The sequence below is a fragment of the Pyxicephalus adspersus genome, chromosome 2, assembly GCF_032062135.1.
Source record: "Pyxicephalus adspersus chromosome 2, UCB_Pads_2.0, whole genome shotgun sequence".
Taxonomy (NCBI): Eukaryota; Metazoa; Chordata; class Amphibia; order Anura; family Pyxicephalidae; genus Pyxicephalus; species Pyxicephalus adspersus.
Genome location: NC_092859.1, coordinates 100,232,307 through 100,245,447, shown reverse-complemented (window position 1 = coordinate 100,245,447; position 13,141 = coordinate 100,232,307).

The window sequence follows — 13,141 nt, the reverse complement described above, 5'->3', positions numbered from 1 at the left end:
AGTGCTCTGTGATTGGCTGAGGTTTTATGTTTCCCAGCCATTCAGCACTAGACATGAATGGGGAGACTTGTGCCCATTCATCTCTAGTGCTCTGTGATTAGCTGAGAAATAGGAAAATCCTGATGACAGCTCAAGCATCATCAGGATATCCCTTTCCTCAGCCAATCAGGGAGCTTTACTATGCTGACAGCTCCGATCCCCTGATCACTCCCGCGGCCCTAGAGGAGCTGTGACATGTATTACATATACAGAACACATGTCAAAGCTCCTCTAGGGCTGCGGGAGCAATCAGGAGAGCAGAGCTGTCAGCATATCAAAAGCATGTCAAAATAAAAACACACACAAATTAAATTCATTTAAGATTAATTTTTTTTTTTTTTTAAACTTTTTTTTTCCCGAATTTTTACAGTCGAATCCCGCGTTTGTCGGGTCGGGTCTATCCGAATTCGAACAGCCATATTCGGGTCGAATATCAGAAGAACCCGAATTCGAACACCAACACTAACCGTCACTAGTTTGCCAGTTACATTTTCTCTACCTGGTGCAAATTATGTTTCCTATCCTCTTAGATTGTATTCTTGATTGTGCAGGGTCCTCTTCTCCTCTCGTGTCATACTGATGTCTTAGTGTAAGTCCCTTTTTATCGTAAAACCTGCATAACTAAGTAATATACTAGTGCATTATAAATGAAAGTAATATCAATAATAATTCTGTAGTTAAGATAAATGTAAATAACAACAGGGTTTTGTGTTTGATATTTTTATAGTTATTTATAAACTGTAAGGCAGCATGTGTTATCAGCATGTCAACAACCATCAGACCTTGGGGTGTCTCTAACTTTTGGCTCCAAGAGTCATCCCCAGGCAATCTAATATACTGCCAAAATAAATAGATAGGTAGGTCTGCAGAATTATAATAATGTAAGATTAAAAACTCACATTTCTCCATGAGTTCAGTTGCCACTTGTTTTCTTTAATAAAAGTGTTTAAAGCAATTTTGGCCTAGTTCCATAGTTAAAAAAAAATACCTAAAGCTGATGCTTTTCATTTATATGTAATTTGTTTCATTTTAAAACAAACATATTAATATTTCATTTCACATAATCATTTAGAGGCACTTTTTGGATGATTATTGTATAATATATTTCATTTATAAGTACAAAATCAATGCAAGCCATATGAGAACTAACTAAATGTAAATCTGCATTTTATTTCTGTTCCCACTAAGTGAGACAAATTATGGAAAATAAGAGCTAGTACTTCTTGTGAATATCCTAATCTAAATGCAGATTCTGACTTTTTATTGAAGGACAGAAAAGAGTACTAATAAGACAATATTAGAATAGTAAAAAATGCTATTATGTTGCTATTATATTCATGCTATATTTTAATGACTTGTAGGCAGCAGGACATAATCCTGAATGTGTATTTCTAAGCCAAATCTCTTTTCAGTTTCAGAAAAATATACGGATGTCTAAATGATGAGCAAAGAATTAGGGAACATTAATATTTAAAAGCATATTTTAAAAAAGAATGAGCATATTAGTTTATTGTGCCCTTTTGCCAATATTAACATGCAGTATTTAGTTAACAATGTGCCATGTCTTGCAACCAAATGTTTGTCTGCAGCAGTTTATTCAGACAATTGAAATTTCTGATTGATTGGAAGCCTTTTGTATGTTGCTTTTTAACTTGCTGCTCATTCACTTGAAAATTTTCCTTTAGTAAAACACATGGGTAAAACACACGGGTTCATTGTATGAAATACTTTTTTTTTTCATTTTAACACATTTCTGATATAGGGTATTATTATTCTAGTTTTATTATTAATTATGCCCCATCATGAGACTTTCTCCTTCCTTTTACTTTACTTCTACATCTGAGAAAAACAGCAGGTAAAAAGGAGTTTCCTCAAAAGTGAGGAAATATCCCTTTTAAACAGGGGTTTACAGCAGCCTGGAGGATGATGGATGAAAGCAATGCAACACTGGTAAGCATTCTAACCCTTTCAATTTTATTTCAAAGTGTTAACAAAAGGTTTTAGCCTTTCTATTTACATTTTTTTTTGGTCATTTACTTCTATCTAATAGGGAGATAAAATTTTTAATTCAGAATGGTTTGTGGCATGCTAAGCTAGTGTCTCTGTGGAATGTCTTTATTGTCTTAAAGTCATTTTTTTCCTTATGTCTTGTTTTGCAAGTTTTTTTGCTTTCTATGTAAAAGGCTCTTGGGGCAATGGGGCTGATTTAATAAAGCTCAGATATGTAGGAATATGTAGGGATACAAACACATTGGGCCTGATTTAATAAAGGATACACTGGAGCCGGGCGATCCAGCAAACCTGGAATGGAATTCTTAAAAGTAATTTGCTATGTGTTAGCAAATGTTTTCAATCCTGGACCAGATCCATTCCAGGTTTGCGGGATCACGCAGCTTCGCTAATTAAAGTGTATCCTCTTCAGCTTGGAAAGCTTTATTAAATCAGGCCCACTGTGTTTGTATCCATACAAATCTGATATGTTAGGGCAAAAACATTACATGCCACAGGGCCTTTTATGTGAGTCATATTACATGATAACCCACAAGACTTTAAAGGAGTTACTAATCACACAAAACTTACACATAATATGTCCTTATTAAAAACATAAGAAAACTTTTTATTTGTGTTAATTAAAATCAAATTAAAACAAATATGGAATCACATCCATATAGTCACTTCCCTATTCCCTATTCAGGTCTACTGTGTCGTTTTTGGTCCCTCCAAATTACCATTCTGTGAAGGGACCACCCCGTTCCATTTAGGCATGCCTTCTACATATGACCATAGATGAAAGTTAATTAATATTTCTGAAAAATGTAGGATCTATTAATAATATTTAAGAATGAGAAATATATGTGTAATTTTTGTTTTTTACATAGAAAGTGTAATGTGATTATTAATAAGTCATTGATATTGTAGGTCTTCTTGTTCCTTATGAAGCGGGCCTTGTGCTGCGAAACGCGTAGTACACATGCATGAGACTTCACATCACATGGCTTTGTAATGTGATTCCATGTTTGTTTTTATGTGATTTTTATCGACACAAATAAAAAGTTTCTATGATTTTATTAATGACACATTATGTGTAAGTTCTGTGTGATTAATAATGCCTTTTAAAGTCCCAATGTCTAATTTTTCTTTTTTGTAGTTTCAATTTGGGATTTGACATTGGATAACTGTTGATCAAGGAAAGAGGTATAATTGAGATACATGATAACACAGCCACAATATAATAACATTTCTCTTTTCTTTTTCTGCTTCATGTTCTTGAAAAAATGTGCCCCACATGTAAATATTCTTTCTTTGTTTTTTGTATTGAGCACATTTGTTTGATAGTGATAATGCAGAGTGGGTGTAAAGATGGTACAAATAAGGGTTTTGCTTATCCACACTGGGAAACTTTTTAAATTCAAGGTTGTTGTCTGTTTCTCTGATTTTCCATCTTTAGTGAATATGCTTGCAGGGGAAAGTTTCACTGACCTGAACTAGTTTGGTTTTGGCAATGCTTATATGTACATTATTATTCATTCAGGGTCATTTTATGCTTTTGCACTTTTTGCTGACTGTCTGAATCATATTTCAATGGTCCACAAATATTAACTTATTTAGGTCTTAGGAGGTGACAAGACAAAGCTTCCTCTTGCAGTTATACATTTTTTGTATGTTTTTGTACTGTGTTGATACTTTTTGTGAAGTGTCCTTAATTTGTCTAGGAGATTTGCTAGCACCTATTTATTTCCAATGAGCTCTACAGGTTTTGTGTTTACATGATTAATGGTTTTCTCCTAGTCAATTAGGATAAAATCCAGCTGCTTGGATTTTATTTAAAGAAATCATTTAAACTACTATAAAAACTACTATCACAGAAAAACATAGACAGATTAGAAATTGTAAAAGAGCGTTACATAGAAAAGTGAACCATGTTGATACATGAAATATCTGAATACTGCAACATATTGTAGAGAATCTAAAATTGTTGGGTTTGTATTCTTAAATAACGTTATTTTAATGGGCTCATCAAACTTTAGAAAACAATTAGAAAAATACACAAGTTATACAAATATTGATCAGAGTGGCTAAATACAGTGGCTTTATTACCTGATGTTGTGAAATACCCACAAAATGTGGGATGCATACATTAAAGTGGAACTAAATTTCCACTTTTACAAATGCCTGATCAGATAACTAATACAGTAATTTCATAAATGTCCTTTCTGATCACTCCAAGTTTCTGGACACAAAGTTGAGCTGTGTATGTGCAAGCACGGCTTTCTTAATAGGTGTCAGGAATCCTGGCACAGCCAATCAAGCTGAAAAGAAGAGCAGAAAGATAGCAGAGAATATGTTGCAACACTTTCTCCCAACTCGATCTTTTCCGTTTCTGTCTTTAGTTCAAATAGTATCCTTCTTTAGGTGTCCCTGTCACTGATGTCCCTGGCACAACATGGACACTTACTGATAGAAATTAGGTTCTATTTGAATGAAAGGACCAAGAAGATCTGCAGCAGTGGATTTATTTTTTCTTTTTTTTTTGGTATAAATTAAGTAATGATTGATATAAGCAGAAGAAAAGGATGAGGGACAAAAGTACAGCAGTGAAGAATCCTTTACTTTTTCATGATGCAATTTTGGGTCATCCAGTGTTTAATTCCTGAAACAGATGTTGCCTTACAGTTACATATTTAACATTGTCCAGATTTCCAGCATAAATTCCTGCATAATTATTGCATCTTTTTGTTTAACAATAAATTTATATCTATTAAGTATAGAAAAAACTCTAGCTAAATTGGTCAATTTATAGATTTAAGTACAAGTCATTAAAATATAATTATCTTCTTAGCATACTTTTTAGAAAACATTTAGGCTTATCTAATAAGGTAGTGCAAAGAGCATAGTAAATGTTCAAGAGCAGTAAGCTGTAACACGATAAAAGATTCACTTTCCATCGATTTAGCCCAGTCTAGAAAGCAAAATATGGTTGCTGAATGGCTTCAATTACACATTTCTAAGGTTTAAAGGTTTTTAGAAAGACACCAGGACCAAAACAAAAGAAGTAAGGAAAAAAAAAATTCCTCCTCTATAGGCTCCAAAAAGCATCAACTGTCCCTAATAGGATTCCACTGGTTAAAATAAAAGCGATATATTTTCTCTGTGGACCATCGGATAGTAAGTTACTGACTTATTTTGGTCATACAGGAAGTCCAGCAAATGGTATGTTCAACCCAATTGTGGGTGAGCAAAGACCATTCTGTCTCAGTTAGGCCACAAATAATTTTTTTGCTGTGAAGGATCTGCAGACGTGGGCACAGACATTTCTGGGCAGGGCAAGACACCTTGCAAGCCAGGGTAGCTATTCAGAAATGTGTTTACCGCCAGATTCAAAACATTTTGAAATCAGAGTGCACCCCTGCCTCATCAGAATTTGTTTCCTATGACTGCTGCACATGACTTGTCCAATTTCCTAAGAGACAGGAATACTGTTGGCAAAATGAAGAGACAATTTAGAACCTGTGCCCAGAGAGACAAAGTAAATTTTTGAATGTTGCAGAGGAAGCAGAGGTCCTGGCTCCAGGGTAATGTATCATGTGTACTGTTTTTATCTCCTTGCTGTAGCAGAGATGATGATTTAACTAGCCTGTCCATATGGGATAAACCTGCCTCTTGCTACCATGTGAAAACAAGCAAAACAGACCTTTTGGTCTGCTACTACTCGTAGTATGCCTAGTAGCAGTACTAGTACACCCCCTCTTGCTCCCTTTAGTTTGAATACTGGATCAAGACCCAAGAGGATTAGATTGAGTTGAGGATTAACTAGTGGCTGGATTTTTTCAAGGACTATTTCCAGTCTTATGTCAACTCAGGGATGACATTTTGAAATTGGCACAATGTATATATAAAGTGAATTTTTACCTAAGGCAAATATATTAAAATTCAAAATTCAAAAAATAAGTCCCACCAGTTTCTTTTAGCTCTGCCTCTAACTTTCAGTAAAAGAAAATGGCAAGCACTGTTGTCCTCGTTTTTTTTTTCAATTTTGTCATGATGAATTCCGTCACTTACTAGCAGTGACAGAAAAATGTACTTTGGCTGTCTGTGCACCATTTTCTGCAGATGGCTTCAAGTCCCATTCTGAGGTCAGAATAGCTAAAAAAGAAAAAAAAAAATAGAAGAACTTTCACCATTCAGGACCTCTTGGTGCTGTATAATATACCTTTACCTTTATACTATACCTTTAGTGACCAAAGCCACTGTGGGACTTGGGGACGGGAGAAAGAGAGGTTGCTGAAACAAAGTCTGAAGCCTAGTCTTTATCAGGATTGTTGATATTGACAAAACATAATTTGTTTAGCTGTCTTTGCAGTGCAGATGTATTGCCATTACTTGTTTTACAACCCTGAAAAAAATCATATATGCCTAATGCAGTCTTTCTGTGGTTGTTAAAAAAATCCCAAAGTTTCTCCTAAAGCTGGAGGTCTGCAACAAAAAAAAAGTTTAAGGTATTTGCAGTTTGAGTTGAAGAATATATAGGTGCAAGAGCACAAACTATTATGTAATCAAAAATACCATTATTGTTGGTACTAATATTATTGCCAAGCATTACTAATATAGAAAACTATTACGAAGCATAAAAGTTAATTCTCCAACCCCTGTTCCCCAAACAAGTGTAAGGTCCTGGTCAGCACCAGTCCCCACCAGACACCAGTCCGGCAATCTAACACCCCAGTCTTCACCTTTAGTAAGCCCCCGCTCAGCCTCGGGAGACTGGTTGCGTCTCTCAGCACTCGGTTGCCCCCAGGACTTACAGCAGCAAGCCAGGAGCCCACAGATAGCAGCACCAGGATTCCAACAGAGCCAAGTCCAGAATACAGAGCAGAGGTCATACACAGAATATCCATCCACCAAACGAAGTACACAAAGACAAAACACAAGCAGTCCAGGTCACAGGCAAAGGTCGGTCCAGAGAGCATAAAATGGCAATGTCAGAAACAGGCTGGGTCAGCAACAGTAAATCAGACGATAAATCTCCAGCACAGATAAGCCCAGCTAAACTCTACAACAGGCACTGATGACTGAGCGCAGAGAGGCTTTAAAGTCCAAGCAGCCAGTAGCAGTTCAGGACTTAATCAGGAGTTGATCAGCCTCTAAAATCGCCTTGAGCTGTTCAGCCTAACAATAGATCCTGGGGATGCCATAAATCTATCAGGCTGCACATCTAGAGGGAAGCAGAGGCTGCTGGTATCCCAGTTCTCCTGGCTGCCGCAATTGACATTGCTGGACAGAACAGACAGTGTTTATTACTATGATGGTGCACAGCACGGAGTCGCTGGACAGATGAGCATTTCCTAACACAGAGTTGATATAATAATTTATTAGCAGAGGGGTTATCTTTACAACAACCCTAGGACCAGTCTGTTTAAAGTTACTTACTGGATCTGCTTTCTGTTATTTATTTTATTGTTAAAAGACAGTTTTATTAAATAAAATAGATTGGCAGCCAGTGACATAACCAAAAATGTGTTTACTTATTTTCATCTCAATTACTGCATGCTCTCCATAGTAGTGAAGAAATTCATCAAAATGAATTAAACGACATCTAGGAGACTGCTGAAAATGCTCTCCTGGCCATTAAAGACAGGTCTTCTCTGCCACAAGTTCTAATGCAATGTTGACAAGTGATAGAATTAGATGGCCAGTCATAATATAATTAAATCTATGAATTTCTAATATCATCCAGGAAGCCACATTTGCAAACCAAATTGGAATGCTGGGACTTGTTTTTTGTCTGTGTCATAGGACAAGGACAAATGAAGACTAAACTACTTTGGATTATTGTTGTATATTTTATTGTGTTCATTGTATTTCAATAGAAAACAAAATGGAACAAAAATACAAAAAATACTTTATGGTAATACTAATATTCTATGCTAAATACCTTTCCTTCACTTTACTTTTGCTTGAAGTATGCCTATAAAGCTAACATACATATAAAAATGTGTCTGTCTATATGTGTTCTAGGATTGACTTTTCAGATTTTTGCCAAGCAAATTGACAAAAAGAATCACTCGAATATTGTAAAAACCCAATTATGAACCTAATCTTGATGTAGATCACATTGCAGCAAATGAAGGCATTCTTTAATGATGACTTATTAACAGGCAAAGTCAAGGCTCCCTCCAGTGCTGGACACTGTCATCTCAGAACTAGCCTTAGTACAGAACCTGCCCGAGTGTACTCCCTGCCCGTGATGTAGTGCCGCTGAATTGGAATCCTCTAGATAGAATCCTTGTCTGTGACAAATAACAGATGTCCTGATGGTTTCTTTAAAACTACAGGAACAGTAGTCTGAGAAGATATGCAATTGTATTTTGGAATAGCAAATTATTTCAACTAATGACACATCCTTCAGAGTATTTTGACTAAAATGAATAATGGAAAAACTATAAAAGGACAGAAAGTTATTTGTAGTATAAAAATAGCCTGCGCCATTAATTTTCCAGAACCGTGGATGACTGCACATCTGTCAGAGGTGTAAAAAACCAAAGCCAAAGTCGAAAATGACTAATCATCACCAAGTGAAATGTATTTCTTCATTTTTTCACTCCCTGCGTTACAATTTATTCTATATAAATCAAATTTGGTGACACAGGTTAATTACAGACCTAAATTCAAATGCTAATTAATGTTGAATGCAACCCACCAGGTAGTGTTGTGAACTCCTATTTGGCATTGTACCATTGCTTTATTAAATACCCACTTCCCATGAAGAATAGGTGAAAAGGTCATTTCTTGTCAATGCCAAATGTATTGACATGGATTGTTATGGCGTTTAGTTATTGTCATTATGCAAAGTAGTGAGTGCATTTACTGTGTTACTTATAAAATGATTTAAATAGTGACTTATATTAACAGCTGAATATGTTTGCAAATGTTTGGGGCTTTAACAAAAGTTAAATACTAATAGATGCCATGTGTTTTTTAATTTGTTAAGAAGTATTAATATAATTTTTTTTATATGTACTGAAATGATAATGAATGAAAAGGGACAAGGAATCTCATGCCAGGCTCCATTCATATAAAACTAGCAAAATCATGTGCTTTTCTTAAACAGACAAGGCTAGGAACATTAAAAATGCTGAGTTGGGTTGAAATTGTGCAGTGTTAACAGAAGACTGATCATTCAACCTGAGAAGTGTAAGCAGAATTTATATGATGTTTAGTGTAGGAAATAAAATGACAAGGTAATTATCTTGGTTCAGATTAGTTGATTGTGTACTGTGGACCTCACCCCTTATAGTATGTTAATCATATAACAAGGCATATTTAACATATTTAGGGCAAAATTACAGACTTTGACTTCACCTTAGTAGACGTCTTGTGAAGAAGGGCAAAAATTGATAACTTTATGGTCATTTTATACAGCAATTCAGATAATGGAAAAAACATTAGATTTGTGTATTAGATGAAAAGGTATGCGTGAACAAAATAAAGTAGCATAATTAACTTGTGCTCACAGAAGGAAGTATATGAACTGGTTTATGGGGATATCCAAGGACAAACACATGCTGCAACTATAAGAGGAATCACAATTCCATCTTTACTTTTTAAGTACCTTGCAGTAAATTAATATGTGTGCCTGCCAGCTGAATGGGTTGTATTATGGTTACTCTTTTTATTTGAAGTGTTTATATTGAGCGATATATGCAGGAGAATAGTGTGGAGAGAAGGGTATGACACTGGTAAGTGTGTGCAGGAAATGTTTGTAGAGGGTATAAAAGCCTATAATAAAAGCAGGATGACTACACTAGTTATGAGAGCAGAAGAGCACTGCAAAGGAAATTAGAGGGTAGTACTGACAGTAAGAAGTACAAACAGAGTGATACCAGGCTCTATATGTAGAGAAGGCTGTACGTGCAAAATCAAAGTGCGTAGGGTATGGCAGTGGGCAGTCACATGCCCTTTTCACATATCAGTTACTGTGTTTTTAATGTAATTGATTTCTAATTGATGGTATGACAATCAAAGTACTGATCAAAATATAAAAAGGCGACATCTCATTGTAAATTGGGAATTACAAAAACAGCCATCAGAAAAAAGTCAAGCAAAAATATGCAATCTGATCATTACTTCTGTGCCCCCAAATCTTTCTATATCACACAGTGAAAATAATTAAAACTCACCTGGCTTTTGATTAGCTGGTTAGAGATGACAGCAGAGATCTGGGCTCTACATTATGCTTGGAGAGTTCATTTGCAATACTCACAGTAGATCAGCTTCTATTATCCCCTGGGAGAGTTTTTAGGAAAGAATTTGCAATACTTCTTTGTGAACTAGTAGAGGTTCTTTACATAGAAAACAGTAAAAGGTGTTCAGTTTTCTCTCTGTAGATTATATCAATATGGAAGATCTACCCTGCACTATCAATTTTCATAAGGCTTTGTATTAGTGAATAGCACCAACAGTTCTGATTTAAAGTGGAACTAAAATTCCACAAGGAAAAACTGTGAGCAGACAGGATTTTTATTGTAGAAGGCACAGTCCATAACTCCCCATAGGGAAGGAAAAATAGCCACCTTTTACTTACAGGTAAATGCTTAATATTACATTACATATATCGTGGATACCTTCTCAATGAGACTTTTAAAATGTTTGTATATGCCCCTATCCTATTTCTTCTTAGTTACTAGAACATCATCCTCTGCAGTCTTCCAACTAACAGACTGGCACCTTTTAAATCAATAATAAATTGTACTTGTCTAATCCACCTCTCCCTGTGCTCCTCAGGTATCTCTCCTTGTCAATCCATCTACTGACTGCCAAACACCCTAAGAATTCAGTACAAACTCCTAACCCCCACTTATAAATTCTTTATAACTTGTCCCCTCCATAAATATAATAACTTATTATTATCATAATATTATTATTAGCAGATACCATCTCAAGCACAACCTTCTCATCCACAACCTATCCTCCACCTTGGTCACCTCCTCTGCCATTCACATCCAGACACATCCACATAACAAACTTTACCCCGACTTTGGAACTCGATTACTGAATTACAGCCTATGCACTAGTAAAGTTAAATCTAGAAATCTATGATTTATTGCCATGTTTTTGAGTTTACAAACTGATGAAACACTACATAAACTTTGTACTTGTACTTTGAATCAATGTGTGAAAAGAATTATTATAATATTTTAAAAAAGAGTTAGTAATACAAAATATGTTACACATTAAACAAATTAAAACATTATTATTTCACAATTTTGTTATTTTCGAAACTGCTGCATACAAAGTCTAATTATAAAAGTTTTGATTAACCTGGGACATAAAAGGGTTAAAGTCCAACTCAACCAATTAAAAACCCAGCAGAAAAGAATTAACATTTCAGTTTCCCTATTGGGTATATTTCCCTTACTTATTTTACTTGTGATACACATTTTTCATATTGCTTATCGTCTCTAACGCTTCTTTTTGGTTTAAGCTGAAGATGAAACTTTAACTGTAATATTCCTAATGGGAGTTATCTGATACCATGTCATGTTTGATATATTTTTATAGAGTATGTTTGTTGTGATATGAAAATTTTAAGATGACCACCTATACTTAAATGACCTAATTGCATCACATTTTTTATTCTCTCAACACACTTTTACAAGTGCAAACTGTAGATATTTTGTATTTCTAAGTATGCAGCAAATGAGCAGACTTGTTCCTAGTTCCAATCTTGTCCTATTGGCTTTTGGCTTCTAGTCTTATTTATACCTTGCTTGTTCCTGGCTCTAGTTGCTTGATCCTCAGCGTTGTTACCTGAGACCTGGGGGGCTATACTCTGCAACATTGAACTTTTTGGATTCCTTACCATTGGCCTGACCTCACTTATGTTTGCCTGTCACCTGCCTGACCTGTGCTTGGACCTTGAAAATGCTTACCTGCCACTCGCCCTGACCCCTGCTTTAACCTTAACTGTGCTAACCTGCCACCTGCCCAGACCTCAGTCTGTCTAGACAAGGGGTCAGCATCCCGCGGCTCGGAGCCGCATGCGGCTCTTTAGCCTCCCTTGTTGTGGCTCCCTTCGGCCGACAATGGGGGATCCCTGATGGGGGAGCTCCTTCCTCCCGTAGACACTGCAAAGGAGGGGGATTCCCCTTCTGGTGTTTTAACGAAAAAATCTACCTGTAAAATAATTATCTACCAGGGGGCGTGTACAAATGGACGTGTACAATGACATCATCATTAGAAAAGTTTCACAGCTGTGTTTGTGTATGAATGCAGTATGTCATGAACTGCAAACCTCCATATCTCCTAAACAGTATGTCCTACCAACTTCAGGGTACACATGGGACCCTCATAGTTAATAGTGCGGGGGTCATAATTGTAAAATTTTGTTAAAATTGAACATCAGGGTTGCTGTTTTAAAAGTGTGTCTAGAAGCCTGAAATTAAACATACAAATTATGGACCCCCGGGGTGGCTTACATAGCAAGGAGGCGCAAACCCCAAATTTATACCTACCTGTCACAAAACTAGAAATGTCATACTACACCACCCTGTCCCCTTCCCCACTTTGAACCCCAATTTCTCTAGAATGGGGAGATGTACAAAACCAAAAATGTAGGTGCAAGTGTAAGTGCAAGGACACCTGTGACTAACAGCCCCTAAAATTTAATCGGCAGGCCATCGTCAGGACATAAAGAACTCTGCCCATCAAAAAAATCTACCCTGTTACACGTTGCTGGAGGCTTCTAGCACCTGAACCCCAATTTCTATGGAACGGGGGGGGGGGTACAGGTGAACAAAATTAGAGGTACAAGTGGGGAACACATGTGGCTAACAACCCTAAAAATTTATCGCTAGGGCATCGTCAGAAACAATTTCCTGCTAATCAAGTAATTTCCTGCTAATGCTGAATATTATGGACCTGATTTATTAAACTCTCTAAGACTGGAGAGGATACATATGAATGAAGCTGGGTGATCCAGCAAGTCATTTGCTATTTGTTAGTCCTGGACCAGATCCAATTCAGGTTGGCTGGATCACCCAGCTTCAATGATGAAAGTGTATCCTCTCCAGCCTTGGAGAGCATTAATAAATCAGGCCCTATG